The sequence below is a fragment of the Natrix helvetica genome, assembly GCF_964273705.1.
Source record: "Natrix helvetica genome assembly, chromosome: 4".
Classification (NCBI taxonomy): domain Eukaryota; kingdom Metazoa; phylum Chordata; class Lepidosauria; order Squamata; family Natricidae; genus Natrix; species Natrix helvetica.
Window position 1 is genome coordinate 162,967,953 of NC_138550.1, and position 18,304 is coordinate 162,986,256.

Below are 18,304 nucleotides of genomic sequence, written 5' to 3' on the forward strand. Positions count from 1 at the left end.
CAGTAACATGGTTGTTAACTGAATCCTGTTTCCTCATTGACTGTGCTTGTCAGAAGGTCACAAAAGGCGATCACATGACTCTGGGACACCACAACTGTCCTAAATATGAGTCAGTGGCCAAGCATCTGACTTTTGATCACATGGCCATGGGGATGTTGCAACAGTCGTAAGTGTGAAAAATGTCAAAAGTCACTTTTTTCAGTCATTAAATGAACTGTTGCAAGTTGAGGACTACCTATAACAGTGATGGCTAACCTTTTTGTTGTTGGGTGCCAAAAATGTGAGTGCGCATACACAATAGCATGTGCACGTGCCGGCACCCATAATGCAAAATGAAAATCAGCTGGCTGGCATGCGCATGCGCACTGGAGCTGACGGCTTGCGTGCCGACAGATATGGCTCAGTGGTGGGTTGCAGGAGCTATGCCCTGATACGGGCGTACCGGAGCCTGCCCAGAGCACCGGATACCATTCGAGTATGGCGCTCCAGACGGTACACCTGCCCGCCAAAGTTCCTTCCCTGTGCTTTACGCCTTTGGCACTTCCACACACGCTTGTGGCATGTACAGCGCCTGCGTGATGCTCCGCCGAGCAGCTCGAGCGTTGCGGAGGTTTGCGGAAGCTTCTCAGGCAAGTACGACACATACTCGCACCACGCGTGTCCATGTGGGTGACGCTGGGGCCGTTCCAACCATACCGATTGGAACGGAATCTGGAACTCACCACGTGCCATCTGTGGCATGCATGCCATAGGTTCGCCATCACAGACCTATAATGTTGCAGGTCAAGGCAGAGTCTTAAAGTGAAATGGAACTATTTCAGATGGGCTTACTAACTCATTGGGCCTTAGAACTGCATGAAGCACAAGAACAGGAAATTCAAATAACATTGCACTTGGAGTCCTCATGAGCAAAAATCCAGAGAAAATATGAGACCACCCCAAAGACAACGTTCTGATGAAAACAAAGCAGAAGACACAAATCCTTCTTGGGGATCATTGGATTTCCTTTCCAGCAACATTTGAAGTTACTACAAAGGTTTCTCCTGGAATAAAACAACAACAACAAGGACGACAACAACCACAAACCCAGGAGACGCAGGTGAAGTGAAATGGTACAAATAGCACAATTTCTAAGGGAGTTAATACATGAGTGAGAGGAGAGCTGGTGAAATCTCTCGGTTTCATATTTCCTTCCTTGATAGCAGTTTAATTGTCCTAAGCATATGCTTTCATCTGCTGGAAATTTAATGAAGCTTTTTGGTAATTAAATTTCCATTATCCGGGCAGATAAAGAATGAATAGTAGAGGATGGTAACCTCTTCAAGGTGATTTAATGAATCCAGGGCTGAGGTGGGGCATTCAAAGCATTGATTTTTTTAAAAAAATTCTTAAAATACTACCCAGTTTTGATTGGTGCTGGTGAGTGTTGCTGACCGGTAGTGGGATTCCAAATCTTTTCCTACTGGTTCTATGAAAGTGCACTTCGTGCACGCATGCACCACTCAAAGACCAACCTCAGTGTCAGCGCTGGTGAGCTGAGCTGTTTTTTTTACCTCAGCTGAGGCGCGGATCAGCTGAGCTAAAAAAACAAGGGAATGTAGGACAGGAAATGACGGGGGCAGGAGGGCGGGGCCAGCCAGAGAAGGTATTTGTTGATTCTCCAAAGTATCGTATTTTTCGGAGTATAAGATGCATCTCCCCCCCCCCCAAAAGAGCATGGAAATGTTGGTGCATCTTATATACCGAATACAGCCATTTTTGTCCTCCCAAAGCCCCACCCCCGCAACTTATTTTACCAAAAAACAGGGTAATTTTTGTAAAAATGGAGGCCTTTTTGTCTTCCCCCAGCCCCCAGAATCACTCTGCAGGCTTCAGCAGAGCTGGGGGAAGGCACAAATACCCCCTTTTTTGAAAAAAATGGACAGAAAATTGATGTTTTTTCACAAAAACAGAGGTGCTTTTGCCTTCCCCCAGCCCCCAGCAGCACTCTGCAGCGTTCAGCAGGGCAGGGGGAAGGCAAAAATGCCTCTGTTTTTATGAAAAATGGCCTGTTTTCCACCTGTTTTATTTTGCAAAAATGGGGGTGATTTTCCCTCCCCCCAGCCCTGCTGAAGCCTGCATGAATGGCCTTTAGGGAGCTTGCAGAGTGCTCCAGGGTGGAGGGGGGCAAAATGAGCAAAAAATGGCCCGTTTTTGTGTGAAAATGGGCCCGTTTTTCATTTTAAAAAGGGCATGGATAGCCTTTAGGAAGCTTATAGAGTGCTCCTGGGGGCTGAGGGGATAAAATTGAGCAAAAACGGACCATTCTTTTGCTCATTTCTGCCCTCCTCAGCCCTCAGGAGCTCTCTAAAAGCTTCCTAGAGGCTATGCCCATCCATTTTGGTTTCGGGAGGCAAAAACTGCTATATTCAGTGTAGAAGACACACCCAGATTTTCAGCCTCTTTTTTGAGGGAAAAAGGTGTATCTTATACTCCGAAAAATATCGTACCATGTTTCCTCAAAAATAGGACAGGGTCTTATTTTCTTTTTACCCCCAAAATAAGCACTTGGCCTTATTTTTGGGGAGGCCTTATTATTTTTAAGGTGTAGGAGGTGGTGAGCGTGGTCACTTCATGGCTGCTGCTGTGTTGCAATATTTTCAGGGATGGCTTGTTTTTTTTGGAATTCCTCAATGCAGCTGGGAGGCATGATTTCCCATCCCCCCGCCTAAAGCAACTCGGGAGCAGGTCAGGAAATATTCATGAGTTGACAACCATCAGGCTCCCTCAGCTAGGAAACAGAGATTAACATTCCTCCTCTAGTTGGACACAACTGGATAGGGGAAACTTTTAGTCTTACCTTTACTTTTCTTTAGTGGACATGCTTGTTCTTCCAGCCATTCTTCCTCTGAAAATAAACTCTTTGCTGCCATCCAAATTTGGCAGCCAATGCTTGTTTCTATGGAGAGGTGGGACCATTAGAATAGACACAGAACATCCTAGAACTGTGATGGTGAACCTATGGCACACATGTCCAAAGTGGCACGCGAAGCCATGTCACCCGGCATGCACAGAATTGCCTGTTTGTCTTCCAGGTTTCTGGCGTGCATGCCCGTGAAATGATCAGCTGTCCTTCGCATGCGCAGCAGTGTCGAAAATTGGTGTGTCCATGTGCACCATCCAGCTGATTGTCGGGTGCGCATGTGTGCCAGAACCCAGACGTTTAGCTTTTCCAGAGCGCCATCCCTTTGTGCATGTGGCAATGCCGAAAACCGGCCTGTGCATGCATATGCCGGTGAGCTGATCCTCGGTTGTGCATGTGTGCTAGAACCCGGAGGTTTGGCTTTTCCAAAGTGTGGCCCTGACAAGCGGTCACATGGGTGTGCAACATTTCTGCAGGATCTTTTTGGCACTCAGTGCCAAAGAGGTTTGCCATCACTGTCCTAGAAGTTGCATGAGATTGCCTATTGTCCTGCCATAGTCAATGGCATTGCTAGCAAAGCCAGCCTTTTAGACAATGGACAGCCGATGCCAAAATATGAATTTCAAGCTGGTTGAAATTGATGGTCCATGTAGCTCAGACAGAATTCATCCTTCTGACAGTGACCAACAGATGCCATAGGAAGGTTTTTAAGCTGGGCGATGCCCATCTGCCTTCGGTTAATCCCCAGCATCTGGTGATCTAAGGTATATTGGCTTGAACACAAAGGCTGCTCTCCTGAAATAAGCTTCATCGATGGAAAATATCTGTTTGAAACCCATTTATCACCCAAAGCCACTGCGAAGCTCTGTAATGAGCTCAGGAGATGCAGTTAAATTGCATAGTCTAACCATATATAATTAGAATAATTTGCATCTCCACATGGCAGGTGCTAGACTATCGTTGGTAGGCCTGTTGCACTCATTTTAATTTTGCAGTATTTCTGTTCCAAATTATTCCTCCTAAACCTTGAATGTGGAGGTCATCCCTCTATGGTTTTTGATCTAAGCCCTTTTAGGAGGCATTGAATGGCCAATGAATCTGGATTGCTGTTTTCATTTCTATCTAACGTCCAGTTATGGTCAGGACAGAATCACCATCTGGTTCCCACTGACTTTGATGAGTGCTTTTAATTTGAGGAATCCGGTTAATTATTCTCCCATAACCCAAGAAATTTGTCTAGAGCAAGCTTTTTTTTTCCAGAGTAGCAGGTAGTAGCACAAAGCTATTTGTTTAAAGGCAACTAAACGATTATATAGTGGGATAAAGCTAAAATCTTAAACTTTCAGGTCTCTCTCAGCGTGAAGAAGCCAGCTTGAGGCTGATGGCTTGTGCTTTGTAATAACAACATTTTTAACAGATGATACCTTCCAGAGTCAAGATGTTGAATCAACCTAAAATGCTTCCCAAATTACATTTCTCCAGCCATGTCACAAGCTGTCCTGGTGAGCCCGATTAATCCCTGTCATTTATTGAAGCTATCAATATTGACCAAGATGGGCAAAAATTAACTAATTGAAGGGACAATAAACCTCCACAGAGTCAACTGGAAACATCATTGGATCATAACGGTATAGGGTTTCCTGCCTAGGCAGGGGGTTGGACTAGAAAACCTCCAAGGTCCCTTCCAACTCTACTATTGTATTGTATTGTGTTGTGTTGTGTTGTGTTGTATTGTATTGCATTGCATTGCATTGCATTGCATTGTATTGTATAACGATGAGCTCTGACTTCATTCTCTTAGGTTGAAGTTTTCTGTTGTTCTTCTTAGTTGCAAAGTCATGAACGACCCATTGCAACCCCATGGACAACGTTCCTCCAGACCTTCTAGTCCTCTACCATCCTCTGGAGTCCATTTAAGCTCATGCTGACTGCTTCAGTGACTCCATCCAGCCACCTCATTCTCTGTCGCCCCCTTCTTCTTTTGCCCTCAGTCTTTCCCAGCATTAGGTTCTTCTCCAATGAGTCCTAAGCAGTCATAACCAGGTCATCATGTGGCCGTGCCCAATTTTACAAACTTTTTGGGGTGGTCATTAAGCACAAATGCAATTGCAAAGCAATGATGGTCATTATGCAAACACCATGGTTGTTAATCAAACCCATTGTTTGCTGTGGAGCATCTCCTAATGGAAACCAAAAGTAAATGCAAGTAAATGCAAGTTTTCAGAAAAATAATATCTCAAACTGTGGTGCCATGAGGCTGGTTGCCAAGTGCCAATGGTCAGTGGATCTGGCAGCAGATTCGGACAGTGAGAAGGTTGGGGAGGAACATGGGCCAGTCCTGGAGTCTGGGGAAGGCTCTGATGAGGGCTCTGCATCAGAGGCAGAGAGGGGGCCAAAGCCGTATGTCAGTTATCAGCTGGAGTCAGACATCAGTGAGGCAGACGAAGATCTGGAGACTGTTCCCATGCACAGAGTTGCCAGAGGAAGGGAACAGTTAAATAACAGGGGTCAACTTGGGAGTAAGGCCACAGGTGGACGATGAATGGCCCCTCCCAGAGGAAATGAAAGAGGAGCGAAAGGGGAGTGGAGTTTGCAGGAGACAATTAGTTCGCTTAACTGGTTCGTGACTCTCCGAGACTCCTCGCCATGTTTTGCAGATATTGGCCTGTCAGTTCTCCAAGCCAGAGAAGGTCTGTGACTGTAAATCCTCCCTGGAAAGACTTTGCTGGATGTGAATGAGCAGAATTCATATTAATTTAATAAAAGAGTTTTTTGTCAGGACAAGGACTTTGCTTCATGCTCTTGGGAAGCCTCAGTCAGAACAGCGACGAGGTGACCACCAGGGTGGGTATCTGAATCTGAAGTAAATTTGGGGAGGTCTATCATAACTTTGAATGGTCACTAGCTAATCGGTCATAACTTGAGGACTACCTGTACCACATCCATCTTCTTGCAGCTGGACTTCAAACTAATTGGTTTTCTTTTCTGCAGTGGAATAGATGCAGAAGGAATCTCGGTCTCTTTGGAATGGCAGCCTACTTGGCTGAGGTTCTTCTTATGTTTCTATTCCCCTCCGCCTTCCATTTTTAATTACATTCGGTTTAATTGTTTCCCTAAATCAATCACCCAAAATAGTTTTGTTGTGAATTTCCTGAAAGAAAGGCGAGATACAAACGGAAGAAGATGACTATTGTCACTGCTATCGCTACACTTTCTCTGGGTAGAGTTATTTCAAGAATCCCACCCCACCCCTACCCCCTTTCTTTGGCATGTGGTGTCTTCGTAGTGTTTGGGAATGGATGTTCAGCAAAATTCACACATGTGCAGATCTGGAAGCCACCATATGTGCCGTCATATCAAATTTGCTTTCATTTGCCATTTTAGTGCTAATGTGTACTCATAAAGTGAAGACATAGGGTTAGCTATTAATGAAGTGAGGGAACCAAATGTGTGAAAGAAAGCACATGCGCCAGTTCAGGAATTAAATTTAGAACATCTACTAGCTAAGTCAGAATTCAGAATGAATCAAAACTCAAGGTGGAAGAGACACTATTGTTAACGGGAAAGACGGCTGGGATGGGCTCAGCTTATTCCGTGAGACAACTTGCCAAATGCGGTTAGTGTCACCGCAGTGGAATAAGAATTGTTTTGATTGCTTAATAGCTGTTTGCTTTTTCTTTCGTTTCAAGGGCTTTTTTGTTTGTTGGATGGACCCCAAACAAATAAATCCATCAACTAAATAAGCAGGGATTTAAGTTTAACCTTTCCTAACAGTGAGAACAATTAACCGGTGGAAGGGTTTGCCTTCAGAAGTTGTGGGTGCTCCATGACGGGAGGCTTTTAAGAAGAGACTGGACAGTCACTTGTTGGGAGTGGTATATAGTTTCCTGTTTGAGCAGGGGGTTGGACTAGAAGACCTCCAAAGTCCCTTCTAATTCTGTTATTTTGAGAGCCTCAGAGGTGCAGTGGTTAGAGTGGAGTACTGCAGGCTACTTCTGCTGACTGCCGGCTGCCTGCAATTTGGCAGTTCAAATCTCACTAGGCTCAAGGTTGACTCAGCCTCCCATCCTTCTGAGGTTGGTAAAATGAAGGCTGACTATCCCTCTCCCTCTCTCCCCTCTCTCTCTCGATACCTACCTACCTACCTACCTACCTACCTACCTACCTACCTACCTACATCTATCTATCTATACCTATCTACCTATCTACCATATTTTCCGGAGTATAAGACCAGCTTTTTCCCTCAAAAAAGAGGGTAAAAATCTGAGTGCGAGTTATACACTGAATACAGCATTTTGTGCCTCCCAAAATCCCACCCCCTTCATCAAAATGGCCATGCATAGCCTTTAGGAGCCTTGCAGAATGCTCCTGGGGGCTGGGGAGGGCAGAAATGAGTGAAAAATAAGCCATTTTTTGCTCAATTTTGCCCCCCCCCCAGGCCCCAGGAGCACTCTGCAAGGCTTCTTAAGGCTATGCATGACCTTTTTGGGACATAAAACTGGCCTGTTTTTGTGAAAAATGGGCCATTTTTTCTCATTTTTGCCCCCCACCCCCACCCGAGCACTCTGCAAGGCTCCTAAAGCCTATTCATGCCCTTTTTTTTGAAAAAAAATGGGCCTGTTTTTGCGGTTTTGGGAGGTCTGCAGAGTGCAATTTTTTTTAAAAAAATTTGCCTCTTCAAAACGTTGGTGCGTCTTATACTCCGAAAAATATGGTATCTGTCTGTCTGTCTGTCTGTCTGTCTGTCTACCCACCCACCCCCTCCTATCCTGTCCTATCCTATCCTATCCTATCCTATCCTATCCTATCCTATCCTATCCTATCCTATCCTATCCTATCTATCTATCTATCTATCTATCTATCTATCTATCTATCTATCTATCTATCTATCTATCTATCTATATCTGTCTATCATGGTTAGAATGCAGTATGGCAGGCTAATTCTGCTGACTGCCAGGGGCTTGATCCTTGCTGACTCCAGGTTGACTAAGTCTGCCATCCTTCCAAGGTTGGTAAAATGAAGACCCAGGTTGTTGGGGGCAATATGCTGATTCTGTAAACCGCTTAGAGAGCACTGTAAAGCACTGTGTAGAGGTATATAGGTCTCAGTGCTATTGCTATTCTGCTAAAGACCAGAGAGACAATATGTTGGTGTAGGCATTCCAGCAGTGATGAGTTCCTAGGATAAATGGCCACTTTTTTTTTATTCTGGTGTCCTAATGTTTTGCTGGCAAAATCAGAAAACTGTGTTTCATTTATCTTGGCTGTGTCATGAAGGGGAATTCACTGGAGAAAGCAATTATGTTTGGAAGAGTTAGCAGTAAAAAGAAAGCAAAGAACACAGTGGTTGGATGGTGGTTGTATGCCACCAAGGTTAACACCAGCCAGAGCATAGAACAACTCAAAGAAGTAGCATAAGACTGGAAGATGTAGAGCCGTGGTGGGTTTTTCTTGGGTTCATTAACTTCACTTTCCTACCTGTTTGGCTCTAGTTCAATGAACCAATCTTTGAATATATTTTTAATTTGGGGGAGGTGTCTTTGTTTTTGCAAAGCCTTCTATATATTTGTACCATCTCTTCTTTATATCTCACTAGCTGATAATCTGGCGCCACCCAGGTATTTATTTATCCCAACCTTCCTTCCATGAACGTCGCCGCAATTTCTAAATGTTGGATTTTGCCCTTTGCCAGAGGGAGCCCCCTTGTGGAGTACTGTGAAGCCGTTACCATGCCAACTCCACAGCGCTGCACAGTAGAAGCCATTTTAAAGCAGAATGGTAGAAGCCATTTTAAGGCACAACAGGCTGTATCTTAACAGAACCTCCCCCAAGGGGTGTTAGGAGTGTCTTACCCCCACAGTTTTTTTCCCAGAGAGTAAGTCATCTGTCTATCAAGTTTAGCTGAAATTGCTCGAGGAATTTCCTAAAAGGGAGGACAATTAACCAGTAGAAAGGCTTGCCTTCAGATGTTGTGGGTGCTCCATCATTGGAGGCTTTTAAGAAGAGACTGGACAGTCATTTGGAATGGTATAGGGTCTCCTGCTTGAGCAGTGGGTTAGACTAGAAGACCTCCATGGTCCCTTCCAACTCTGTTATTTATGTTGAGATGTTTAGTAGAAACAATTATCACATTTTATTTTGCTCAGTGACAATTGTCAAGTTTGCTTCCACTCAGTTTCATATTCTCCCAATTGTACATTTATTTGAGACATCTGGTCCACAGTTTGGAAATGTTGGTCCTCTCTTCCCTGTCTATCCTTTTGTGTGCTAACATATATATTTTCCCCTGGACCTGCATTCTTTGTAGAAGCACTGCTTCTATTTTGTGAATGCTCTTTCCAATCAGACAGTTTTTGAGTTGTGAACCCCATCAAAATCTTCTGAAAAACTTGTGGTGGATGGTGTGGATATTTATTTTGGGTTTGTGTGTTGGCTTTTGGCATATATATTAAGAATATGTATTGGGAATGGGACTGAATGAACAGCTTGTCCATTTGAAGCTGCTTACTTCATTTTCTTTTCCTTTACACTCATGTTGGAAAAGCCTTCTTATCTTTAATTATCAGTCAGAATACACGTGGGTTATTTTTTAAATGCTAGTCTTTGTACAATTTTACTCTGACTCACCAAGCTTCATCTCCTTTCCCCCCCCCCCCCCTTAGGAGAAAAAACAACAATAAAAATAAGATTAAATTACAGTTAAAAGCTCACTATTTTACACAGGGTTTGTGAAATGCAACTACCCTTCTTAGGCTTTTCTTTCCATTTCTTTTGTGCCTCTAATTGAATAGTTATTAAATCTAAAAAGGCCAGGCATTTGCTTTTATATTTTTTAAATGTACGCAGCATATTTCTTGTAGGAATTGTAGTCACAGCAAAGTAAGCTGCCAACCCAACAATACAGATGCCTGTTTTTTATCTTCATTGATCTTAAATAATGCTTAATTTGTATGCTGGCCCAAAGGAAACTACCTCCCACTCCAGAAGTAAAGAATCAATGGTTATCCCACCACGGATAATTTACAACTCCCAGGTTCTACCCCAGAAGGAATCAAGAAACTACAATTGTGCAATTTCTAAATATTATAGAAAGAAAGAAAGAAAGAAAGAAAGAAAGAAAGAAAGAAAGAAAGAAAGAAAGGAAGGAAGGAAGGAAGGAAGAAAGAAAAGAGAGAGGGGGGAAGGAAGGAATAGGAAGGAAGAAAGAAAAAAGAAAGAAAGGAAGAAAGAAAGGAAGGAAAAAGGAAGGAAGGAAAGAAAGAGGAAAGAAAGAAGGAGATGGAAGGAGGAAAGAAGGAGGAAGGAAGGAAGATGGAAAGAAGGAAGGAGGAAAGGAAGAAAAGAAGAAAGAAAGGAAGGAAGGAAAGGAAGGAAGGAAAGAAAGAAAAAAGGAAGAAGGAGATGGAAGGAGGAAAGAAAGAGGAAGGAAGGAAGGAGATGGAAAGAAGGAAGGAGGAAAGGAAGAAAAGAAAAGAAAAGAAGAAAAGGAAGGAAGGAAGGAAGGAAAGAAAGAAGGAAGGAAGAAAGGGGAAGGAAGGAGATGGGAGGAAGGAGATGGAAAGAAGGAAGGAAGAAGAAAGGAAGGAGATGGATGGAAGTAAGGAGGGAAGGAAGAAAGGAAAAAAAGGAGATGAAAGAAGGAAGGAGGAAAGGAAGAAAGGAGATGGATGGATGGATGGATGGATGGGAAGAAAGAAGGAAAGAAGGAATAGAGTGTCACAACTTCTCCATAGCTGAGTTACATTAATAAGTAACATCTTTTGAGCATCTCAAGAAAGGTTCTTAGAATTTTTGGTTGAATGTAGGTTTCTCTACTCTTAAAAGAGCTGATAATCTACACAGCTACCTTTTATAACTCAGAATCAATAAAACTGTAAATAAATCAATAAAAATGATTAATCACATATTTGCATATAGATTATTCACTCAGTGAGAAAAACAATTTAGTGCAGATATATCCATGACTTATATTTAGACTATGTTTTTATAATTTCAGTCATAAGGATGATTTTAAGAGGTAAACTTAAAATTGTCCTTATGACTGTCATAAGGAACTTAGAAACTCCTTTAAAAAACGATTTTTTTTAGTTTTCTTTCTTTCTTGAACTCTTTACTTTCTCTTTGAAGTTATTTTTCTTTCCTTTTTAAAAAGAATATATTAGTTTGCATTGAAGTTTTATTTTCTTTTTAAAAAAAAATCTTTACATTTAATAGTTCTACTTGAGCCTTAGTCATGAAAAATAAACTGGGTAATTTTGGGATAGTCTCTCTCAGTCTAACCTCCCTTACAGGACTGTTGTGAGGAAAAGAAAAAGAAGGAAGGAGTGATAGGTATGTTTGCTGCCTTGAGTTCTTTATGCAAATAATAGAAGTGAAATAAAAATAAATGAATGAATAAGTAAAATGAGATATGAGGGCTCTATTTTAAATAGAGGGGACTGGAGACTAAAACATATGAAGAACGGTTGCAGGAACTGGGTATGTTTAGCTTAAGAGAAAGAAGGACTAGGGGAGACATGATAGCAGTGTTCCAATATCTCAGGGGTTGCCACAAAGAAGAGAGAGTCAAGCTATTCTCCAAGGCACCCAAGGGTAGAACAAGAAGCAATGGGTGGAAACTAATCAAGGAGAGAAGCAACTTAGAACTGAGGGGAAATTTCCTGACAGTTAGAACAATTAATCAGTGGAACAGAAGTTGCCTCCAGACGTTGTGAATGCCCCAATACTGGAAGTCTTTAAGAAGATGTTGGATAGCCATTTGTCTGAAACGCTATAGGGTTTCCTGCCTAGGCAGGGGGTTGGACTAGAAGACCTCCAAGGTCCCTTCCAAACTCTACTATTGTATTGTATTGTATTGTATTGTATTGTATTGTATTGTATTGTATTGTATTGTATTGTATTGTATTGTATTGTATTGTAAATAACATATTGTAGACTTAGGTTCAAAACATTCATTGTCAAATGAAGTAAAATCATATCATTTAATCTGGTCTCCATTCTGACTGTTCAAAAGAGAAACCCATTCTGGTTGCAATAATCAAGATAATCACAAGGCAGCAACAAAGGAACACAAAGGAAGGTTGAGAAGTTGTTGCCATCAAACACAAATCTAGTTTTTGTTACTCAAATTGGTCAGTCATGTTTAGAAGGGGTAGCTTGAAGGTTAATTCTACTCCCAGCCCTTGATAATTTTTCATGCCTAATTTGATATAGTGTTGTTAAATGGTTAAATGAATATGTGATATATTGTGGTAATTTATATCAGTTTAGGATGCTAATTATTGGGGGGTGGGTGGGTTGTCTCTGAATTAATTATTTTTTTTCCATTTATTTGAGTATTCTAAATTAATAAGTAATTAATTTGGTGAATGTAACTTGCTTTTTCTTTACTTCTTTTTTTTAAAATGCTCTGAAAATGTAAATTGGAAAAAATTAAGCAGTCTGCCTGATTTATTCTCTCTCGGGAGTAGCTAATTATTAAGATTTTGTTCAAGTTTAATAATTTTGTCCATATGCTCAATTTCAGTTCCTCCCCCCCAGAATCTCCAGGTAAGAGAAAGTTTCTTATGAGGCAATGGGAAGACACTGTCAACATATATAATATATATTTAAAGTTATATGCATATTTAAATCCATTTATTTAAAAAGCTGGCACAAATATTTTGATTTCTCTCCCTATATTCTTACTTCGCACATTAATATTTATGTGTGCATAGGAGTGTGAATAACAGTTGAAATAATTATTAAACAAAAAGGAGGTGTTGAAAATACTGATTAACAGTTTGACCCATGTTTGAGAATGTCTTTCTTTTTAAAAAGTGAAACCATGACAGTATACTGGACCAGTGACGTGCGGTGAGGTTTATACCTGGTGAGGCAGCAATTTTTTTAGACTTGTGGACTTCAACTCCCAGAATTCCACAGTCAGGCATGCTCAGTTGCGACCTGCCGCCCTCCGCCCTGGGATTCAGCCACGGCACCGCCTGCCAGAGCTGCGCGGAATCCGGGGCGCGCTTGTCGGGCGAGGGCAGTGCAGATGGGGAGCGGACGGAGTGGAGGAAGCCTCTCCCCCCCCTCGAGTCTAGGGCAGCGAGTCATTCGATAGGAAACTTGCCCCTTGGAAGGAATGACTCGGCTTGGTTCCTGCTTTGTCTCTCCTGCCTCTTCGCTTCTCCGTTCGGTCGTTGGGCGGCAGATCAAAAGCGGGAGCCAAGCTGGGTCATTCCTCCCAAAAGGCAAGTTTCCCATCGAATGACTCGCTGCCCTGATGATGAGAGGTTAGGCTGTGCCTCACTTGCCTCACCTGACTGCACGTCACTGTACTGGACACTGGATTTTTTTAAGAACACAGAACATAGAATAATAGAGCTGGAAGGGACTTTGGAGGTCTTCTGATCCAACTCCCTGTTTGAGCACTGATGAAGCACCCATAAGTTCTGGAGGCAAGCTGTTCCACTGGTTAATTGTTCTAACTGTCAGGAAATTTCTCCTTAGTTCTAGGTTGCTTCTCTCTTCGATTGGGTTCCATCCATTGCTTCTTGTTCTACTTTGAAGTACTTTGGAAAAATAGGTTGACTCCCTCCTCTTTGTAGATATTCCTTTTTAAAATATTTAGATGTTGTTTTAACTGTGGGAAGCCTCTCCCCCCCCCCCCCAGCAGAAGAATGAAATATTTTGAGAAGCATTAAAAAGGCAAAATATTATATTTATCTAAAGAAGAAATGGAGAAACATGCTCTTAAAGACAGAAAGCAGACTCAGTCTTCCTTAATAGCTCTCAGCAGATATTTTGTGTCCATTAAAAAAAAAAAAAACATTGGGCCAGCCTATTCACAAAACACCTCCAGGGAGGGGATTAAAAATTTACATTCTCTTTCACTCAATTTCCAAGAACAGGACATGATCCTTCAGGACACAATAGGATCAATCTACTAACATTTAGCAGAAGATACAGAGCTCACTAGATTGCGCACTCTCCTAAGGGAATTTCAGACATTGCACAACTCCCCCCCTCCCCCAGCAGCATCTCTGAAACTTATAAAAATCCAAGTACCGTATTTTTTGGAGTATAAGACGCATCAGACCATAAGATGCTCCTTAATTTTGGGGGAGAAAAATAGGGGGAAAAAATCTGCCTACCAGGTATTCATCTGGCCAGTGTCCTTAGTCTGCTCAGTTTCAGCACATACGTTTGCTGGTTTCGAGCGTTGGGGATTAAAAATAGCTTCTAAAGCACAGCTGATCATCAGAGGAAGCAGCAATGAGAAAAGCAGGCGAAGCAGGTAAGATCGCTTCACTCATTAGTGCCTCCTTAGGGCTGAAAAAAGCTTCGAAAAAGCTACATTTGGACTATAAGATACACTCAAATTTTCAACCTCTTTTAGGAGGGGGGTGCGTCTTATACTCTGAAAAATACGGTACTCATCAAACCAATTAGTCAGCTGACCCAAGTCTGCTGTTGGTTCCGTTCATCATTAACCTTCCTTTCCAACCAGCCTCCATGTTGTCTCCAGTGTCTTTCTCCCAGCTTGGAAATGAACCAGATGGATTTTCTTTCCAACATAACATTCCCAGCTGGCTTCTGACAAAGCAAAGTCAATGGGGGAAGCCAGATTCATTTAACAACTGCAGTGATTCACTTAACAACTGCAGTGATTCACTTAACAACTGTGACAGAAATCATACAATGGGGCAAAACTCAATTAACTGTCCTGCTTAGCAAGAAAATGTTGGGATCAATTGTGGTCATAAAGACTACCTGTACCACTTTATTCTCCTAAATATTGCCTTACACTAAAGAAATAAATCTTGCTTCGTAACCATGGTTAAATTGTACATTTTAAGTTGAAAGCTAGGTATGGCTTTGAAAGTTGGACCCTAAGAAAGGCTGAGCGCCAAAGAATGGAAGCCTTTGAACTCTGGTGCTGGAGAAGACTCCTGCGAGTCCCTTGGATTGCATGGCGATCCAACCAGTCAGTCCTTGAGGGGATCAACCCTGACTGCTCTTTAGAAGGCCAGATCCTGGAGATGAAACTCAAATACTTTGGCCACCTAATGAGAAGGAAGGACTCACTGGAGAAGAGCCTAATGCTGGGAAAGATTGAGGGAAAAAGAAGAGGGGCAGGACAGAGAATGAGGTGGCTGGATGGAGTCACCGAAGCAGTAGGCGTGAGGAACGTTGTCCATGCGGTTGCGATGGGTCAGACATGACTTCGGAACAAACAACAACAAAGTTGAAAGGAAAACTATTCCCAAATTGGAATATGGAATGGTTTTCTCTCTCTCCTCCTCCTCTTCCTCCTCCTCTTCCTCCTCCTCCTCCTCCGCCTCCTCCTCCTCCTCCTCCGCCTCCTCCTCCTCCTCCTCCTCTGTCAGGGGAAAAACGCCTAATATCTGAGATCAATGGACCGTGGCTGATTCCCTTCCGCATATCTTTTGAGATATTGAGAAAAATAAAAGTCTTTAAAAGTATTCTAATTAATAAACAAACTTTAATAATAAAATAATAAAAGTAAATGAAACAGAAAATAACTAATGGTTACATTTTGATAATGAAAGCTCTGGTTGCCAAGCTGGCAGCCAAACAAAAAAAAAGAATTTAGTTCTGGAAAGTGTAACCGCATGCGCAATAAATCACTTTCAGATAACATTTTGTTTTATGACCTGCGCAATAAAGCTTTCTTAGTTTAACTCTTGAGTGTCAATTTAGGCAGTTCAGGCCTAGCAAACTTTTTAACATCGTGACACCCCTTCTTTTGCTAGTCTGGGCTGACGTCATCAAATCATCAATTAAGGCACATCTTCTTTCGCAGATATTCGTGTTGATTTGCAGCAAGTGGTTTGTTAAGCATGTCTGCGATCTGATCATGTGTAGAAACATATTGCAATTTAACAAAACCTTGCTTAAACTAATTGCTTTGTGTTTTGATAACGAATGTCAATGTGTCTGGACCTAGAACCTGTAAAATGTGACTCAGAAATATAGACAACAGATACATTATCTTCCATCATGGTGATTGGTCGAATCGGACGTGTCCAGATATCTGTGATCAAAGCATCAAACCACGTTAGAGAATTACAAGCATCTGAAACACAAGCATATTCAGCTTCAGTAGATGAACATGAAACAAAACTCTGTTTTCTCACTTGCCAGTAAACAGGACAACCATTTAGGAACATCATGTAACCAGAAGTGCTTTTGCGTGACTTCTTGTCGCTCGCCCAGTCGGAATCAGCAAAACAAATCAGCTTTGGTTGATCAGTGTGTGTTGGTTCTAGCAATAACTTCATGTGTTTAGTGTGTTTTAGGTATTTCAACAACTTCTTAATGCATGACCAATGAAATTGTGTTGCCTTACCTACGTGTCGTGATAAAAGATTAACACTAAGTGCGATGTCAGGTCTGGTCCAACTACTAATGTATAATAGTGAACCAATGACTGAACGATAAAGTGTTTGATCCTCGAACTCAGGACTTGGTTCATGTGTTAAGTTGTGAAAATCTGTTTGCATGGGTGTCTTTGTTGTGCTAGCATCTTTCATGTTGCAATGATGTAGAATGTGGTCAATTTTCTCTTCTTGTGAAAGACTAAACCCCTTCTGTGTCTTTTCAATTTGAACACCTAAATAAGTGCTAATGTGTCCTAAAGATTTTAGTGTGAAGTATCTCAGCAAACTTTTAGCAAAAATCTCACTCATTTTCTTATTTGGACCAATATAAACAATATCATCAACATAAACAAGAATTATCTCATATGCATTGTTAGATCTTTTTGTGAACACGCATTCATCAGTTTCGGACTTAATAAAGCCCATTGAATTTAGTTTGTCAGTAAGACATAAATACCACATTAAACCTGACTGTTTCAGACCATAAAGACTTTTGTTCAGGAACCAGGTATCCCCTTCTTGCTTTCGGAATCCTGGAGGGCTTCTCACGTAGATCTCTTCATCTAGGTCTGCATGTAGATAAGCTGTGTCCACATCAAATTGGAAAACTTCTAAAACAAGAATAGTTGCAGTGGTTAAAGCAATTTTTACACTTTCAGTTCTGACTGTTGGTGAGTAAGTGTTTGTGTAGTCCTCAGGATAACGTTGAGCGAAACCCTGAGCTACAAGTCTGGCTTTGTATAAAGACTCACCATTCGGTTTCTTCTTGATTCTGTAGACCCATCGGGTGCCAATGACTTTCTTGTTTGCTGGAGGTTTTGCAGGTGTGAATACATTAAGTTTCTTTAAACTGTCCATTTCATCCTGCATTGCATCATACCACTTGTCTTGTTCTGAATCAGGAAGCTGTTTGATTTGTGTGAATGTCTCTGGAGGAAGAGTAACGTTGCAAATCAAAGGTAATGGTGTTTTTGTCAGCTGCCATGAATAACGTTGTGGAGGGATTCCTTTTGTGGCCCTCTTGGAGCGTCTAGGAGCAACAGACCAGTCTTCTTCTTCTTCTTCATCATCATCCTCATCCTCACGTTCATCGCTAGCATCAGCATCCGCGGCTTGCGAAGACGGAACATCAGGTTGTGAAGAACTGGTAGAAGGAATATCTGCCTGTGAATTGTCATCAGGCTGCGTGGCATCTGGAACACCATCTCTAGGAAAATAAACCTCAGGATCATTGGAATGAATCCTGGATCAGTCAATATCTTCCTCAAAATTAGCAGATTGTGAAATGACAATCACATGTTTAGTATCGATGAATTTGAACCATTTTGAATTATCATCAATACCCATAAATCTCAGTCTCTTTGCTACTGTACCTCCCTTTCTTCTTTGACTTAAGGGAGTGTTCACCATAGCATATGAACCAAAAATGTGGAGGTTCTTGAGATCAGGCTTGTAGCCATACAGCATGTAGAAAGGAGTTTGATTGATTACACTGCTCCAAGTACGGTTGACAATGTAATTTGCATATTTGATTGCTTCACCCCAGTATGCGTTACTGAGATTGGCATCTTCTAGAAGACAACGCATCATGGTTTGTAGAACCCCTTGTCTTCTTTCTACGACTCCGTTATGAGCCGGTGTATATGGAGCAGATGTCTGATGAAGAATTCCATTCTTACGCATCCAGTCCTGGAAACGCTGAGACATGAATTCTGCACCACGGTCACTCTGGATTCTGGCAATGCGAACTTGGTATTGTGTAGAAACAAACGCTGCAAAGTCTTTAAAGATCTGAAAGGTCTCAGATTTCTCTCTCATAGGATATACAAATCCATATCTAGAATGATTATCTACAATTGTTAAAAAATACTTTCTGCCACCAAGTGTTGGTGGGAAAGGACCCACTATGTCAGTGTGTACCAAATCAAAAATGCGTGTTGACAGGCGTGTAGCGTGTTTTGGAATTGGAGCCGCCTTGGATTTAGCCTTTTTGCAAACGGCACAATCCAAAAAC